Raw genomic sequence first — 20899 nt, forward strand, 5'->3', positions numbered from 1 at the left:
GGTCGAGAGAGACACATGTAGTTACAGTGCAAGTCTCATAGGTATATACAACTTCACAGATTTCGATCGATCGTAACATCGTTAATACAAATATCGTATTCAAAACATCGAAAGCGGCGCGCTGACTTGCACATTAGTCAGACGGAGCCTTCATATACACAGTCTCCATGGTCTTGTTACACGCTAGATCGAACAACACCGTTCGCACCCTTGCAAGCAAGCCAACGTTCACGGTAATGGTCGGTGGTAAAGCAAACCTATTCTTTAATCTGTTTTAACCGTTAGACATTCCCCTATCCACAATTAAATAATAGCCATTTGTGAACTGCACTTTCCTTCGTATGAGTGGAATAAATGGTAAATATATACTCCCCTTTCTTTCTACAACGGAAATATGACAAAGGCCATTTACACCACAAACTGAGTTCACTTTTCGGTGAGAAAATTCAAATTCAATTGCGTGTCTGTACTCTCATTTAATTTTCTTGAGACACTTTTCTTTGTTAAACATATTCGCTGCTCTGTGAATGAAATGTCGATCGATCGTACTTACTTCTTTCCTTTTCGAAGCATCGTACGCTCAAATCAATTATAACTTGTCAAACTCTGACAGTGACGGTAGTTTTCGAGTTGTCATGGAATGTGAATGTTTCTCAGAAGATGAATTGGTGGTTTCTGAGGAAGAAGTACAAGTGAACCCCCACAGATATGAACCTGTGACAATAGTGACGAAAATAATCAGCATGATCCCCATCTTAGAGGTGAGGTGAGGTGAAATTGGGTTTAACGTCGCGTCCAAGATTATTTTACTTATATAACGACGTGCATGCACGTGTGTGTATGTGTGTGGCTGCTTGTGCTAGTCTGGACTGATGCCGATTTATAGTGCTAGCCCACTGAGATACCAGGCCGCAGTTTAACATGAATACCCCACTCAGAAACAGTATACTGACTCCGAGCCGACCAGTCCTTGTTTTAGCCCCTTAATGCCGAGCGCCAGACAGGGTAAAAACAAGTACCATTTTTTAACGTCTTTTGGTATGACGCGGCCGGGGATCGAACCCCGGACCTTCCGCCCTTCCACTAGACCACGAAGACAAATGGATGACAAGTGATTGCAAAACACGTGTTACTTGGCTTAGTTTATTTCTCAAATCACAATATCATGTGTAGTCTTGAAATAGCACTACAAAGACGAATCGACATTAGCTCTATGAATCTTAGTCAACGTGTTGCAATACACTATACACACGGTTGTGTGACTTATGATACCTGGACTGACTGCTTGCATACATTATGTAATAATCTATGTTTGTTGTGAGATGAGGATGTCTGTAGGTGAGACAAATACTGTTCTGGTCAATTATCACTAATAGACTGCTGGGCTTTTGTATTAAGATAAGATATTTTTTTCAACTACAACTACAAAACCAGATGTTTTAAAAACTATCAGCCTGATATTTAAGAGAAAAACACCTTGCAACAATGTCATTTTTGTGGCAGGCAATTTCAACAGCCTGAAGCATACTTGTTTTTTTTAAGAATTGTCGGGGACAACTTATTTTTTCCGATACAATACCAGTATACGTCAATCCAAGTAACATAAAACAGGTATATTATTGCAATCGTTACCGACGAGGTTCAGAATGCAATCGATCACCTAAATATGACAGGTGAGGCTTGTTAATTCGTACTCAAAATAACGTTTAAGACGAAGTAACTTCAAAGAATATCGCCACTATGGTCTAATATCACCACTGTGGTCTAATATCGCCACTATGATTTAACATTGCCTCTATGGTCCAACATTGTAACCATGGCCTAGTATTGCCACTATGGTCTAATATCGCCACTATGATTTAACATTGCCTCTATGGTCCAACATTGTAACCATGGCCTAGTATTGCCACTATGGTCTAATATCGCCACTATGGTATAATATCACCGTTATAATCTAATATCGCGACTATGGTCTAATATCTCCACTATGGTCTAATGTCACCACTATGGTCTAATATCACCACTGTGGTCTAATGTCGCCACTATGATTTAACATTGCCTCTATGGTCCAACATTGTAACCATGGCCTAGTATTGCCACTATGGTCTAATATCTCCACTATGGTCTAATGTCACCACTGTGGTCTAATATCACCACTGTGGTCTAATATCGCGACTTTGGTCTAATATCGCGACTATGGTCTAATATCACTACCATGGTCTAATATCACCACTATGGTCTAATATCACCACTATGGTCTAATATCGCGACTTTGGTCTAATATCGCCACCGTGCTCATATCGTCACCATGGCCATATCGCCGTTATGGTCTAATGTGGTCTAAAATAGACTCTATGGTCTAAAAAAGACACTATGGTCATATTTGCATTATGGACATATCGCCACTATGGTCTAATATCGCCATTATTTTCATATCGTCAGTTTGGTCATATCGCCACTATGGTCTGGAATCGACTTTCCTCCCCTCTCGATTTTATGTTGAAATAACAAGTTTCCTAGCCTACGAGATCACGGTCGAACATTATCTACATCGAAAGAGATCTACTATAGTCAATATAATGACATGTCTGGTGTACGTGCAAATATATTAATGAGCCCGTTATTAACGTCACAGCATGATGCAATGGTTGGATAGTAAAGCAGTAAAAAACTTAGTGGTCGGATGCAGTGGCGAGAACGCCTGCTCTAGAGCCTGTTTGATATTCTCTTGACTCCGGAACTAATCCCCACTTCCGACAATGTGAGTAGAGTCACGTCCTCCGCTGAGAAATAACACACCCCCACCCCCCTCCTCCCCTCGGAACTATAATACATACATATCACAAAATCCTACTCGCTTATTTTATTACGATTGAGAAATCGAATTTTCATTGAAGATCATGTCAGTTTGGTTTCGACCACGTATTTCGTTTAATGAACATTTGAGAGGGCGGGCTGATTTCAAATCTTTCATTGCGTTAAATGTCAAATAAAAGTGAGAAGCCTTTCAAGACTGATTGAGGAAAATTGATCCGGGAATTGATCAAGACGAGGCTGTCATCAACGAACTGGTATTACACTCCAGTGTGAATGGAAAATTGACGAGTTTGATTCAATATGTAATCACGACACACCCACGCAAGGGGTTTGTGACCGCATGTACAACACACTGTTTCTTTCAACGATCGAATAGGTCAAGGTCGTTTTTCAATCTCTACAAATTTTGTCAAAAGTGAAAAAGTGTCATTTTCCCTGGCCTTCTTCACTTTTGGCACACATTCATAGTCAATCCGGGACTAATGTTAAAAAATATAGTTTGTATAACTGCAATACAAATATTTAAGAGTGATAACATCACGCAAATTACACATTTCAATTTTATGTTTCAAACTTGTCCTTCCTGGTCTACTAATAAGACGAGATGGGTGACTTCAAGTTTCCAATAGCCAACTTTCCCTTTATGTCGAGCAATATTCCATCGGTTCCAGCCTCTGGTGTTTGCATTTCACACCTTGTGAGGTACAATCGAGCAAGCCCTTTCTACCAAGGTTTCAAGGAGCGTCATGTGAAGCTTGCTCGAAAGTTGTTTGATCAAGGTTACAACATTCAAGGTCTTACCAAAGCTTCCAACAACTGTTACGGAACGTTGACATGTGGAGGACATTTCTGACACAACACGTTAAAATTCATGTCCGATGCAGTTCCTTGCTATGACTTGTACCATGTGTTCCCGTGGTGTTTTTTTTCAGGTAAACAATTGATTTGCTTTTTTACGTATTTGTTACAGGTGACCTGCGAACTCCAGGTATCATCACTGTTTGATAGGGAGTCATGGACACAAGCTTATAATGTGGATGGACCCGTACAAGGTTATGGAAATGTCTTTGTCGCTTGTAATTATAAAAAGAGGATAAAACAACTCCATTGAAACATCATTGTGTATTTGCCCATTGTGCAATTCCTTTTGAAGGGGAATATCATTGTTTCATTAATGATGCCCATAACAGCTCTTTTTAATGGATTAATTACATTAAATGATTATTCAAACTTAGAACAGTTATCTTGCTATAAACACATTGCTTAAATCCTACGGAGTGGACGTTTAAAGTACAGTACTGTTGTGCTTCTTTGTTAATTTGTGAACACTGAAATAACATTTAATCATAAAATTAGAACTTACTGCAAACGATTTAGTCATTGTTCTTCTGTGGAATTTCACAGAATAGTATTACCAAAACCAATATCACTTCACTTACTGAAATATCGCAAATATTATGTTGTGCATATTAGTTTCAATTTATTATGATAAAAGAGACGGAAATTAAATATAACGGATCGTTTGTTTTGTGAAGGAAATGTGTTATATTCAACCAATACTTTTCTACTGAAGTATTTCAAGTTTTATTTAACGACCGTGCAAAAGAAAGAATAAACCCATGTTTGATGATGACTACAAATGAAACAAACGAGAAATGATTATCCGATGGTGATGATAGATGTATGAAGTAAAATGTCTTGAAAAGTACAAAATCCCAACGAAATTAACATCTACAATGACAGCATACAGCATCCGATATTGGCATGGCAGTTGCCCGAAGTGAGGTGGGGTAGCAAAAACAAGCTTTCAAGGTATGGACAAAGGACACAGGCATCTATACTCGCTCAAATGCAATGACACGTCACATTATATAGCGCGTATGACTACACCCATCCCCACCCCACGCACCCCTTCCTTCTTCCCCATGCTACAAGACAATACAAATATCATCGGTGCACAGAAAAAGTTAGTCGTCTGATGACGTCACGAGGGATACATCGCGATTCTTCTTTGGGGGGTCTGGATCAGTTCTTGTCGGTTGGCGTGATGGTGAGGCCGCTGTCGATGACGCCGATTCATGATATCACAGAGGTTTCTATGGATGACATATCTGGGAAGGGTGCAGGTCATGGCAACACGTTGACGTTGTTGGCTGCAAGGAAGTTCTGTACGATTCGGGCTGTGTGGGGCCTGGCGTTGTCATGCTGATAAAGGACACAGCGTGGCAGCTGTTGTAGAAATGGTAGGACAATCGGATTGAAGATGAATGATTGATGCATGAAGTAAATTGTTAGAAAAGATCAATCTCAACGAAATCAACATTTAAAATGACAGTCATATAGCATCCGATATTGGCATGACAATTACCCGAATTGAGGTTGAGTAGTCAAAACAAGCTTTCAACGTATGGGCAAAGGGCACAGGCATCCACAATCGCTCAAGTTCAATGACACGTTACATTAATGGTGTGTGTGACCACCCCCTGCTACAAGACAATAAAAAATTCTCCGGTGCACGGAAAAGGTCAATCGTCTGATGACGTCATGAGGGATATATGCCATTCTTCTTGGAGAGCCTGGATCAGTTGTTGTCGGTTGGTTGTGGATGATGTGGTCGCTGTCGAACACGACGATCCATGACATCTATGGGGGGCACGTCTGGGGAGCGTGCAGGTCATGGCAACACGTTGACGTTGTTGGCTGCAAGGAAGTTTTATACGATTCAGGCTGTATGAGGTCTGGAGTTGTCATGCTGATAAAGGACACCACGTGGCAGCTGTTGTAAATGTGGTAGGACAATCGGACGGAGAATGTCATCCATGTAACTCTGAGGTGTCACATTTCGGTTCACGTTGACCAGTGGTCGTCTCTCCTGCCTACAAGTTCCTCCCCATACCATAACAACCACTCCAATATATACGACCTCCTGAACGGAAAATTCCGCCGTTTGTTTTCCCTTTCGGTGGTAAACACACTGTCTTCCATCATCTCTGAAAAGACAGAACCGGCATTCATCGTTCGGTAAAGACGACCCTCTACAAGTCCGGGCCCATCTCAATCTCTGACGAAGATGTTGCGCTGTCAATAACGGTTCTCTGTAAGGTCTGTAAGGTCGCCTGGCCACTGTCTGTCGACTAGTCATATGCGCTAAGGCATTCGTCGCTGATGATGTTACTATCAGGAATCGTTTTCGGAAATGAAAAATACGCAATTTACGGTCTTCATTGAGCCTAGTTACCCTAGGTCGGGCGGTTCTTGGCCTGTCATGTCTGCCTGGTCTGTCGGTGACGTTGCATCACTACTGCAACACGACAGCACCCAAAAGTTCTAGCAATGTGGGAATGGATAGCTCCCATCTGTATCATACCCAGGGCCTGCTCGCGCTGTTCAGGTATCAGTCGTAGCATTTCTGTGTTGTTGTTTTCTATCAATGTGAGTGTCTGACGTGCCGTCCGTATAATTTATATACCCTTATTGCACATGTAGTTTCGGTGGCCCAAGAGTCACGTGTTTTCAACTCTTTTATAGGAAAACAACCGTACCGTTGACGTGTATCACTTTCTTGATCAAGCATTATTGTGTGTGGACCATGTGTTTTGCATTAATTTAGTTTGAACTTGTGTTTATAATTTTTTGCAATTTCATTTGTATTTCAACAATGAAGTATTAAAATATGTGTATTCAAAATATCGCGTGACGTACTAGGAAATGACCGAGCGTATCCGACACTATCTGAAGCCAGGGTCAGTCGAATACATTCTCAGCAGCAATTGATCCCCTCCCTTCCCATCTTCATTTTAGTCGACACAAGTGTAGAGTTACGAAGTACGTGATGAAGATGGAACATTGTCGCGTTCACCACAGTAACGTTGTACCAGTACCCAGCAACCCATGCATGTCGTAGGAGGGTGTTACACTGATGGTGTCTCAGAGCAACCACAAGTGAGGGTAGTCTTGTGTTCGGGGGCTATGATCTAGACTAAAATTGTAGCAGGTCGAAATGTTAAGAATAGCAGGGTAAAACAACACCCATTCACTGACTGGAATATTAGTCTCATAATACTTTTACTTTCACAATACTTTTAGGAAAAGTCTATAACCATGACAGTCAGAAAAGCTACCCACATGACGGTCCTACTGCCAGGTCAGAACATGTCCTCCATGACAACACCCGGTGTCATGATAGTGTGGACACCGGAAGTCATCCTTAGGCTGCAATTGCCGGAACACAGGCAGGCGTTATTATCTTATTTAGCAAATCTGAATCGTTCTACAGTTGTGCAATTTTACGAATGGTTTAAATGAATAATCACATGAGTGCATTTATTATGCAACTACAGGTCGTGGTAGTTTATGTTTAAAACGTGCTTGTACTTCGAAGTGTTAGTCCAGGTCACGGTTGTTGAAATGGTGGACTACTTAAAGGAAAGTGTCATGCTGGTCATGACGTCCACAAGGGGTACTGCTGAAGGCATTCAATGAATCAATCCCCATTAGTGCGGAACCCCTTTAAATCGTATTTGCGGACGATTACTGCCAGGTAGATACTAGAATATGTATACAAAATTTACACAATTGACACATGATTCTTTAATCCTGAAATGTGTTAATCTGGACGATTTACCTTTAATTCTACCTTCCGTGTTTTCATTGTAATACGCATTCGCTTTTGCATATTTTTATCATAATATGATCTGATTGAAATGGATAATGGTGTACATAGTTATGCAGTCAGTATGACCTCTGTGTCATTTTAATGGGGTCATTCAAATCGTCAGTGATCAGAGCCAGTCATATTCATACCAATGTCACACGCTAAGATATCCGACTCCAAAACAGATATCTACTCAAGAACGCATTTAGTTTATTGCCACGCGGTTCACTTTTATCAGACAGTTCTTATACATTTTCTTTGCATTGTGTTAATAGTTCCACATGAAGGATAACCTTCCCCTGGGAAATATATTGATTAGGATTACAAAAAAGACATAGAAGAGAAATGCTGACACCTTAATTATAATTAGGTAGTTAACGATGACTGGGAAACTTGGTATCTCTGACGACAACAGTTTCCGTGGCAAAGGTGGTAGCGTGGCGGTCTACAAACCAAGAGATTGCAGGTTCGAATCTCGGGGAGGTCAGAAAAGTGTGCTGTTACATTGTTGTATTTATCTCATACAGGAAACGGAAACTGACAAGAAAAGTACATCTGATTATCTAGACCCCTTTTAGCTTCAACTCTACCCCCCTCCCCCCCCCCCCCCCCCCCCCCCCCCTCTTTCCATACTGCTGTATCCCCATTAAACGCTAAAAACCTCATAAGAAAGACCCCCTTATTTAAATTACCTACAATGAAGGTATACATATCAAAAGGTGTTGGGGGTTGGGTTTCCTTTCCTTTTTGGGGGGGTGGGGGGATGGGGTGGGTGTGTGTGTGGATTATGGTTTGGGGGAGGTGTAAGTTGGAGGTTCAGGGAGTGTATACAGGTCATGTAACCTCGTTTACCTCTTAAAGACAATGCTGAATGTATTTAGATCTAAACATATGCATGTCAAAAGCATCGTGTTAAGGTTTGTGTTGGGGATCTAAACACATTTTACAGTGCACAATTTTCATAAAACAGAAAATGTTTGAATTATTGACAACATGCTTAAAAGCAGACATTCACAGTTGTTTTTACTTGGACCCGATCCTTTTCACTTTATGTGAATAGAATATCCTTTTAGTCAAATCAAATATCTACACAAGTATACACAACTCGCAATCGTTTTCTCAATTTTACGAATTAACATTTATCACATCATTTCGATTAATAATTGAAACGTTTAAACAATGACTTTAGAATTACATTGTAACATAACATATGAAATATTAAAGTAAACGAATGTATCGACTTTGAATGTCAAATCTTCAAACTCAACTTGGCAGTGAATGACTAATACATTGAAAGTTAGGCAATATAGTTTATTACAAGCACACAGCAAATACAGCTTAGAGTATTTCTTCAGCAGATGTCACAGGGTACTTTCTGTAGTGTCGTGAACTTATTAACCCGCAACACGAGATGTAAGCACTTAGTTATGTGAAATGAATTGTGTATATTCTATAATAACACTTGTAATACTTCCGTAAATGGTACGTTTTTTCCCATTGCGGAAAACTACGTCTCGTAGCAAAGAAAATTATTAATAACTGTCAACACTGCCAAAAACGACCAATATGCACCATTGCATAGTCAACTTTTTAATCCTTGGTATTCGGTCATGCATTTGCAGCTATAAAGAGTGCTTTATCTTGAAACTGATATGGGTCATGACAAGACGCATTACCACAAGACGTGATGCATGTCACGTTCTATCAAAATACAAAACAGCGACGGAAGCCAAACTGATAGGACGCTATTTATAGGCCGATACCCCATTATATGTGGTGATGTGTACTCATTAGCTGGAAGAAATGTAGGAGAAATAGTTGAACATATATTGGTTAAAACCTGAACAATAGTACGAACATGCTGACTGAATAACCGTGACGGATAATAGAAATATTGTACACAATATTGTAAAATGAATGACGAAACCTTTGCATAAATAACCAGCGACTATGGAATAAACCTAAAACATTATGCTTCCCAGTAGGCGCTAAGATAGTCTAGTGGTCACATAGTTTGCTTATCACACTGAAGGACAGGGTTCGATTCCACAAGAGGGTGCAATATTCGAAGCCCATTTCCCTAACCGTGATTGGCTTAGAATATTGCTATGATATTGAAACGAGTCCTTTCCATTTGATGAATTTTGGAAATTCATTTCACTGTGATATAGGGGAAACATTGAATATTTGTTTTGCCAGAACTGCTTCAAGTATCACTCACTCACTCACTCACTCACTCACTCACTCGCTCGCTCACTCACTCACTCACTCACTCACTCACTCACTCACTCACTCACTCACTCACTCTGACCTGCATGTACCTATACCTACTTACACCAAATGATCTAGACATACCTGCACCTACATATTAATCAAGTCTTTATTGCAGCAAATATTGAAAGGCCACAGACCTAAAGTACAAGGCTGTGTGGATAGTAGATGTACATAAATAATGTTTAATTGTTTGCGTAATATGTCTTATTATTTCTGAAATTAGGTCTGAAATTCATTTCACTGTGATATAGGGAAACATTTAGTATTTGTTTTGCCAGAACTGTATCACTCTCCTTCACTCACTCACTCACTCACTCATCGCATCATATTAATAAACGTACTGCATGTTTCAAAAACGACATTGATTCAAATATCTCACTCACTCACTCACTCACTCACTCACTCACTCACTCACTCACTCACTCATCGCATCATATTAATAAACGTACTGCATGTTTCAAAAACGACATTGATTCAAATATCTCACCCACTCACTCACTCACTCACTCACTCACTCACTCACTCATCGCATCATATTAATAAACGTACTGCATGTTTCAAAAACGACATTGATTCAAATATCTCACTCACTCACTCACTCACTCACTCACTCACTCACTCACTCATCGCATCATATTAATAAACGTACTGCATGTTTCAAAAACGACATTGATTCAAATATCTCACTCACTCACTCACTCACTCATCGCATCATATTAATAAACGTACTGCATGTTTCAAAAACGACATTGATTCAAATATTTCACTCACTCACTCACTCACTCACTCATCGCATCATATTAATAAACGTACTGCATGTTTCAAAAACGACGACATTGATTCAAATATCTCACTCACTCACTCACTCACTCACTCACTCACTCACTCACTCACTCACTCACTCACTCATCGCATCATATTAATAAACGTACTGCATGTTTCAAAAACGACATTGATTCAAATATCTCACCCACTCACTCACTCACTCACTCACTCACTCACTCACTCACTCATCGCATCATATTAATAAACGTACTGCATGTTTCAAAAACGACATTGATTCAAATATCTCACTCACTCACTCACTCACTCATCGCATCATATTAATAAACGTACTGCATGTCTCAAAAACGACATTGATTCAAATATCTCACTCACTCACTCACTCATCGCATCATATTAATAAACGTACTGCATGTTTCAAAAACGACATTGATTCAAATATCTCAATGTTATACGTGATACTCCTCAGAGCACATGCTACAATGAATCGTTGGAACAGTATTTCAATCCAATTACTCTAAAAAGCATCATAAGAATGATCGAAATAAGGTCAACCTATGACGAAAATGAATTTCCGGTGTTCCCACAATACTGTTGTACAACTGATTACTCCTAATTGGCCGAGGCTCTACGCTGTGAGAATATAATGCACATGCCGTTAGAAGTGTCCCAGGGTCGACTAGGTCACTGGGCTTTATCACATGAGATCAGGTGTATTGGGAGCCCATATCTTACAGTTGCCAGTATTGACCCATCTCTAACCTTGACTACCTTCAACAAGCATGAACAGATACCAGATGGCTTATCTAAACCAATGCTGATTTTATTATTGAGAAGCAATAGTTTTCCTTATTAATTATTATGAATATTACATATGTCATGCGACATGTCTTTATTAAAACTGTTGTCAACGTCCTTGACAGCAAATATTCGTTTACATGTTTTAAAGTAATATTTTCTTTTGTATGGTGCTATGAAATGCCCTATATTAAAGACTTATATCCAAAAATGAACTATGGGCTTCGTATACATGTGTCAAAACAGCCAAGATGCTGTACTAAATTCGGATTCCTTATATCAGGACGCTTTGTGTTAATTGTTGGTACATGTTCAGTTGATGTGTCTTAGAATATACATTTTCGATGTTACATTTACCCTTGATTCGTCGTAAATGTTGTGGTCATTATCGACATATATCGACTTTGATTGATTAAGTGATATTTCCAGTCGTCGAAGACAATGCAACATGCTGTTCGTGGTCCCTTGGCGTGCCAGAGTCCTATTATCTTGGGATTTAATCCCTGATTCGCCATATTCATGCTTCCTGATTTATCAGAACCCACACTCGTGGGTTTCAGCAAAGTCGCAAACAGTTAGGACCTGCCTTACTTGGGGCTCTGATAGAACTCTAATACTGTTCAAATCTCTCTCAGTCACGGGTACATATACTAGAAATGTATGACTCGGGTTTTCACTAACTGGTATGTTCAATATCACGATGTGGTGTAGTTGCTAATCCTTTTAGTTCTCTTTTCTTTTCCATATTGATAACACGGTTGAAAAAGTGGCATTTTCATAGCTGTAGGGTCAAAGAAGACAGAGTCGACATAGATTTCAACTTTTTTCTTTCAATGCCACCTTTCCCGAATGGAAGCTAGCACCTTTATCTCCATGCCCTACCCAGCTACTGCTCGCTGGAAATGCTACTCAACATATTGTATGCCGTCTTCCTAGAGAAGTGACAGTCCCCAGCATCACGGATTTCTGTGCACCTGTATTGTTATTATGTACAGATAAAAAATAAAAATGCAGCAAAGAGGGTTGGGGGATCATGGCACAGTCAGCCTTCTGCATTACCAAGATTGTCAAGGGCTGTATCCCTTGCAGCAAACCCGGGGAATGTCAGTCAACTGATTAGGAGGTATCAAATCTAAGGCACCCCTGAACAATGGGCAGTTGGACAACGTGGTACTTGGGATGCAAGCGTGACATTTCGAAAGCGGGGTCTGCATATATGCCATGTTTTCCCTGAATCTTGTCAATCACATTAGTGTCCAAGACGACAGAAAATTCAATGATATAAAGGATTTCATTGGATTTATCAAAAAGGACAAGATCAGCTTTGTTGGCCTGGATACGTCTGAGGCTGTATACGGGTCCATTCCATGACGCCCTCTACATATTCCGGGTCGTACCATGGATGGACCTCTGTGTCAAAACCACAAGCATGGCGAAGACGGCAATAAAATGATCGAGCTACACCATCATGATGCTTAACATACTGCGTTTGTGCCAAAGAGGGGCATCCACTGACAATGTGTTGGACAGTCTCATTAAATTCATTGTATAATCTACATTTCATATTAACATTTTGATGCAAAATCACACATTGACGGTTTCGAGTGGGATGTGACTGGTCCTGAGCAGCAAACAGAAAGCCTTCAGTTTCACTTTTCAGGCCAGACGAATTCATCCAAGCGAAGGACTCTGCAGGGTTGCTGATCTTCTCAACACACATATTATTATTATCATTATTATTATTACTATTATGATTATATCCCTCACTTATCCAGATGCAAGTATCTGCTCACATGCAGTTTATTTGTTACCCGACCATGTAATCTTATCTACAACTATTTTCAACCTGTTTCCATTTGTTGATCACATGCTCGATAACGCATCTGTACCGAAAGGTCGCGATGAAAGACTAAAGAAGTATTGAAGACAAATATAATTCTCTTTTTATTTGTGAATAATATGAAACTTTGAGATCAAAGTTTCTATCTAATGTAAATAGTACACACAAAGACAATCAATTAATGATGATTTTGTTGAATTCCAACAATGAATATGTTATCAAATCTTTAGCAATGTATTTAGACAAAGGTGAATATATAAATATACTCAACCGCAAAAGAAACGGCACCCGAAGTAACAATGCCTGAAAAGTTGTCATTAGAATAGCTTGGTAATTTTTGTCAAAGTTTCTAAAATTTAACATTACCTTGTCCGGAAAAATGAAATTTGATGATAAAAAAAACAAAGCAAAAACAAAGATGGCAGAGAGAGAGTCTGGCGACGCCGTGGGGAACGTTATTCGAATGCTTGTGTTGTTGAGAGAGACTCGTGGGGTGGTCCGAGCATCATGGTGTGGGGTGGAATTGGTTTGCACAGGGGGTCGGCCCCGTGGTCTTCCAGAACATCGGTTCTGGGAGAGGCAATGGTGTCAGAGCAGCTCGGTACATTGATCAAGTCTTCAGACCACACACCATATCTCATTTGGTATGTCGCCACAACCACGAGTTTCAGCATGATAACGCCCATGCCCACACTGCCAGACCAACAAGAGACTTCCTCCAGCAGAATGGCATCAGAACCATGCAGTGGCCTGCCCTCAGTTCCGATTTATATCCCGTTGAGCACCTTTGGGACGAGATTCAAAGACGACTGAATGACGTCCGACCAAGGCCGACAACTGCAGCTGAACTGCGTCAGGCGTTACTCAGAGTGTGGGCATGTGTCGACGTTGAACGGCAGTCATCAATGCACATGGCGGACACACAAGATACTGACTTATGATGCCATTTTCTCAGAGACTAGTGTTGTGTTTCACTTTAAGAACATTTGACACTTTAATTTCAACCTTGATGATCAGTTTTGCCAAGTTTCATCTTTTTTAATACGTCTCAAAGTATGTTTGCAGCGTTTGGACAAATAAGGTGTCTCATATTCATGTTCCAGATGATCTGTGTGTGAGAGGAAATCAACTCCAAGTATATATAATACAATATGAGCACGGTAATTATGAATGAGCGAGCGAAACTTGTGTCCAAACGAAATCTTCAAGCTATATCATGGCTGCTTGTAAAGATCCGAGTTTTGTCAAGGCGATCCAGTGATCCATGAACGATCCACGCCCGATGACATCGCAATCAGTCAAGTCACAAAGCATGACTACCCGATTCATTGCAGGCGACTGTTCCGACAAGCATAGGTTACAGGGGATCACTTCTACCTGAGAATCCCCTCAGGGTATAGAGGGTTTTAACAAGTTAAGATGGATCAGAAACATTTTTTTCATCCATCATAAAATTGCGGCTATATATGAACATGGTATGGTACTGAAACATCGATTAACCGCATCTTATATCAGTTCTAGAAAAAAACTAAACTGACGGCCAAAAGAAACGTTACCTGCGATATTTCTAGGATAAAATATGACCAACACAATTTGAAGCAGCAATTGTATTGTAGAAATTCAGAACAGTAAAATGCGCATTTACTAATTCAACAACAATGTCCTTGACCTCCAACAGGGACATTTCTTGACAAGGGGTCATTCGTCCAGTATTCGATCAACAACATTGGTTACAACTTTAAGGTGACGACGGCCAAGACCGTTCAATACGGGATATGACCTCCATGAGCGGCAATGCATCTTCGAATGCGGCGTCGAACTGAGTAGACAAGCGTCCTCACATCGACTGCAGGTATCCGATTCCATTCCTCACGGAGGGCAACGATCAACGCTTGTCTCGTGTAGGGAGGATTTTGACGTTTCGAAGACGACGCCCCAGCTGGTCCCAGAGATGTTCTATGGGTGACAGATCTGGTGATCGAGCTGGCCACGGCAGGACAGTCACGTTGTTGCGTTGAGGAAGTCTCTAGTAATACGGGCTTTATGGGGGTGTGGCGTTATCTTGTTGCAACACCGTCCGTTGTTGACGCTGGATGAAAGGAAGAACCACTGGCCGTAAGATATTGTCAATATAGCGTTGTGCTGTCAGATTGCCTTCGATGGGGACAAGTTCCGTCTTCTCGTCCCCGCAAATGCCGCCCCAGAGGTTCCACCTCTTGGACACAACAAAGAGCCGTACGTTCACCACGTCGTCGATAAACTCGCGTCCGCCCATCAGGTTTGAAGAGTTGGAACCTGCTCTCGTCACTAAACAGCATTCGCCGCCATTCCCTTTGTTGCCATCGCTGAGTTTGCCTGCACCACGTCAATCTGGCACGTCGATGTTGACGGGTCAACGTCATGCCCTTCAAAGGGCGATAAGCCCGGAGACCATAATGTCGTAGTCGTTTGGTCACTGTTTGTCTGCTTACCGGGTGTCCTAAGCTGTTGGCAGCTGATGACGTCACAGTAAGAAATCTGTTCCTCAGATGAAGTACCCGTAAAAAGCGGTCATCTTGCGGGGTCGTGACCTTTGGTCTGCCACTCCGTGGTCTGTCTGCGGTTCTGCCAGTCGTGAGACCAGTCTGGTAATGGTCATCTTGGAGCAGTTCATGTTAATGGCAACCTCTCTCTGTGTCGCTCCCATCTGCAGCATACCTGTGGCTCTCTCCCTCTGGACAGCGGTCAGTCTTGGCATGTTCGTTGGTGTTAATCATTGCAACCAATGATAGGGAACAGATCCGTGCGTAATTTATACCAGGAAATTGCACGATAATTTGGGAAAGAATGTTTTAAAAAATTGCTGAAAGAACACCAATATCTCCCAAAATCCGCAAAGCACGTGCAAAGAAGGACAGAGAACATGAAGGCTGTATTCGTGAGATGTGTTCTTTACTGTTTTTGAACAGGTTGGCATCTTTGTTTCAAAGTGGCAAATAAGTTAATGTTGGGAACGTTTCTTTTGGCCCTCAGTTTATATACTTTTTACACTTTAAAGGATTTTCTTTCGATAAATTGCACGAGTGAGTGTGTGAGTGAGTGTGTGAGTGAGTGTGTGAGTGAGTGAGTGAGTGAGTGAGTGAGTGAGTGAGTGAGTGATTGAGAGAATTTTAAGGCCGCTTAAACAGTATTTCAGTTTAAAAGACTTTGTGAAACCCACCAGCACGGTATTGTGCCGATAATCCGAGAAACATTATCAGAGCGAAGCATGACTTGATTGTATCAAATATGGTAGAGTATTCACCCTCTATATATAATGTCTACATGAGTTGTATAGGAATTGTAGCGATGAGGATACGAAATACAACTATCGGTCGCCCTGAGAAGTTTAGAATACACCACCAGGCATTATATAAATGAAGTATATTCTGTCGCACAAACAAATACCTCAGAATAGCATCCGCCATGTCAAATAGGGTTTGTGTAAACCCTGAATACTCCAATTATTACTACAGTAATGACCTAATATGTTACTTCACAAACTTCATATAAGTAAATATACTTTTTTTTGTGGTAAAATGCTCAGTAATGAATTAGTTATATTAACAAAGTGCATATTGCAGTGACACTTTATCCACAAGTGTGACACAGCAAGTCAGACAATATTCTTGAACCTCTCTAGTGACATAATATTTGGCCTGTGTTTAAATGGTGAGTGCGTGTTGTGGTTAAAGCGTTCCCTCGTCACCCTTAACTACGAGTTCTATTTACCAGGTTTGTGAGGCCCATCCTTACGTCGTTAGGCCTGGACATAGCCCCCACTCAGTTGTAAATGTATAATCTGATCTAGTTGGAAGAGAGGGCGGTGGGGTACCCAAGTAGTTTAACCATAGCTCAGCATGCAGAAGGCTGACGTTTGATTCCCCAGTACAGCGCGTGAAGACTGTGTGAGTATGAAAGTGACTAAGAAAGTGTTATCCGAAATATGACATTTGTTACATTTGACCACTTTCTAAATGGCATTGTGTATTCACAACGTGTGAAGACCATTTTCTGGTCGTGATATTGCAGGAATATTAAGTTGTGTGTGTTTGTTTGTTGTTGAGTCTGGACCAGATGATTGATATCATGAGCATCGATCCACGCAATTGGGATACGATGATATGCATCAATCAAGTCAGCGAGCCTGACCACCCGATCCCGTTAGTCGCCTCTTACGACAAGTATAGTCGCCTTTTTACGGAAAGCTTGAGCAATATTAGTAAAGGCGGCTTATAATCATACCCACTCATTGTTATGCAATGAACAGCGACCCTATTTCATTCGAATGTATTTCATGAATAAACTATTAGAATTTCACACGAACATATTCGATATTGTTGACTGCGGATTAAAACAATAAACAAAAACAAAATACGCAAACACAAAATTCCAAAGGGGTGAATGATAGTTTATTTCTTTTGAGTTGAATGTACTTGACAAGATCATGACACGGAGCAAGGTGATCATTCAAAATAGCTGTCTATGACAATAAGCAGTTTGACATGAATGACATACAAACCTATGATAAATACGGTCTGGTGTTCAGCGATTCTGAAACCGGTATATTATTTTTATCAATGTTTACTGATTACGTAGATCAAACAATTCTTTAGTCAAGACATAGTGGACTTAACGTTTCTTCTTTATATGTGTTTTTTTCATTGATATATTTTTCGTTCATGGCAGTGGTTCAAATGAATCCATTGTCAGTTATCTTGTTTTACCTTTATGCTTAATCACATTATTTATCTAATCAACAAAGATATCTTTACAATGCCAATGTAGAATAATCATATGCCAATCTATATGCGGATTGATACTTTTACAAGCGTCGTGGACATCTCGTTATGGTAGGTGTATTTCAACAAGCGTGGTGAACATCTCACTATGTCAGGTGTACTTCAACAAGCGTGGGGGACATCTCACTATGCCAGATATATTTCAACAAGCGGGGTGGACATCTACACTATGTCAGGTGTACTGCAACAAGCGTGGTGGACATCTAACTATGTCAGGTGTATTTCAACAAGCGTGGTGGACGTCTCACTATAACAGGTGTACTTCAATAAGCGTGCTGGACATCTCACTATGTCTGGTGTACTGCAACAAGCGTGGTGGACATCTTACTATGTCTCGTGTACTTCAAAAAGCGTGGTGGACATCTCACTATGCCAGGTATACTTCAACAAGCGTGGTGGACATCTACACTCTGTAAGGTATATTCAAACAAGCGTGGTGGGCATCTCACTATGTCAGGTGTACTGCAACAAGCGTGGTGGACATCTACACTATGTCAGGTGTACTGCAACAAGCGTGGTGGACATCTAACTATGTCAGGTGTATTTCAACAAGCGTGGTGGACGTCTCACTATGTCAGGTGGACTTCAAGAAGCGTGGTTGACATCTCACTATGCCAGGTGTACTTCAACAAGCGTGGTGGACATTTCACTATGTCAGGTGTACTTCAACAAGCGTGGTGGACATCTCACTATGCCAGGTATACTTCAACAAGCGTGGTGGACATCTACACTCTGTAAGGTATATTCAAACAAGCGTGGTGGGCATCTCACTATGTCAGGTGCACTTCAAGAAGCGTGGTGGGCATCTCACTATGTCAGGTATACTTCAACAAGCGTGGTGGACAGCTCAGTATGTCAGGTGTTCTTCAACAAGCGTGGTGGACATCTCACTATGTCAGGTATACTTCAACAAGCGTGGTGGACATCTACACTCTGTAAGGTATATTCAAACAAGCGTGGTGGGCATCTCACTATGTCAGGTGCACTTCAAGAAGCGTGGTGGGCATCTCACTATGTCAGGTATACTTCAACAAGCGTGTTGGACAGCTCAGTATGTCAGGTGTTCTTCAACAAGCGTGGTGGACATCTCACTATGTCAGGTATACTTCAACAAGCGTGGTGGACATCTCACTATGTCAGGTATACTTCAACGAGCGTGGTGGACATCTCACTATGTCAGGTGTACTTCAACAAGCGTGGTGGACATCTCACTATGTCAGGTATACTTCAACAGGCGTGGTGGACATTTCGCTATGTCAGGTATACTTTAACAAGCGTGGTGGGGATCTAACTATGTCAGGTATACTTCAACAGGCGCGGTGGGCATCTAACTATGTCAGGTATACTTCAACAAGCGTGGTGGACATCTACACTATGTCAGGTAAACTTCAACAAGCGGGGTGGACATCTACACTATGTCAGGTAAACTTCAACAAGCGGGGTGGACATCTCACTATGTCAGGTATACTTCAACAAGCGTGGTGGGCATCTCACTATGTCAGGTATACTTCAACAAGCGTGGTGGACATCTCACTATGTCAGGTATACTTCAACAAGCGTTCTTGACATCTCACTATGCCAGGTATACTTCAACAACCGTGGTTGACATCTACACACTGTCAGGTATACTTCAAAAAGCGTGGTGGACATCTAACTATGTCAGGTATACTTCAACAGGCGTGGTGGGCATCTAACTATGTCAGGTATACTTCAACAAGCGTGGTGGACATCTCACTATGTCAGGTAAACTTCAACAAGTGGGATGGACATCTACACTATGTCAGGTATACTTCAACAAGCGTGGTGGATATCTCACTATGTCAGGTATACTTCAACAAGCGTGGTGGACATCTCACTATGTCAGGTATACTTCAACAAGCGTTGTTGACATCTCACTATGCCAGGTATACTTCAACAAGCGTGGTTGACATCTACACTCTGTAAGGTATATTTCAACAAGTGTGGTGGACAACTCAGTATGTCATGTGTTCTTCAACAAGTGTGGTGGACAGCTCAGTATGTCAGGTGTTCTTCAACAAGTGTGGTGGACAGCTCAGTATGTCAGGTGTTCTTCAACAAGCGTGGTGGACATCTCACTATGGCAGGTATACTTCAACAAGCGTGGTGGACATCTCACTATGTCAGGTATACTTCAACGAGCGTGGTGGACATCTCACTATGTCAGGTGTACTTCAACAAGCGTGGTTGACATCTCACTATGTCAGGTATACTTCAACGAGCGTGGTGGGCATCTCACTATGTCAGGTATACTTCAACAAGCGTGGTGGACATCTCACTATGCCAGGTATACTTCAACAAGCGTTGTTGACATCTCACTATGCCAGGTATACTTCAACAAGCGTGGTGGACATTCCGCTATGTCAGGTATACTTTAACAAACGTGGTGGGCATCTAACTATGTCAGGTATACTTCAACAGGCATGGTGGGCATCTAACTATGTCAGGTATACTTCGACAGGCGTGGTGGACATCTACACTATGTCAGGTAAACTTCAACAAGCGGGGTGGACATCTACACAATGTCAGGTATACTTCAACAAGCGGGGTGGACATCTCACTATGTCAGGTATACTTCAACAAGCGTGGTTGGCATCTCACTGTGTCAGGTATACTTCAACAAGCGTGGTGGACATCTCCCTATGCCAGGTGTACTTCAACAAGCGTGGTGGACATCTCACTATGTCAGGTAAACTTCAAGAAGCGGGGTGGACATCTACACTATGTCAGGTGTTCTTCAACAACCGTGGTGGACATCTCACTATGTCAGGTATACTTCAACAAGCGTGGTGGGCATCTCACTATGCCAGGTATACTTCAACAAGCGTGGTGGACATCTCACTGTGTCAAGTGGACTTCAACAAGCGTGGTTGACATCTCACTATGTCAGGTATA

Source organism: Haliotis rufescens, unplaced genomic scaffold, assembly GCF_023055435.1.
Source record: "Haliotis rufescens isolate VD_foot unplaced genomic scaffold, xgHalRufe1.0.p SCAF_4, whole genome shotgun sequence".
In the NCBI taxonomy this organism is placed as follows: Eukaryota; Metazoa; Mollusca; class Gastropoda; order Lepetellida; family Haliotidae; genus Haliotis; species Haliotis rufescens.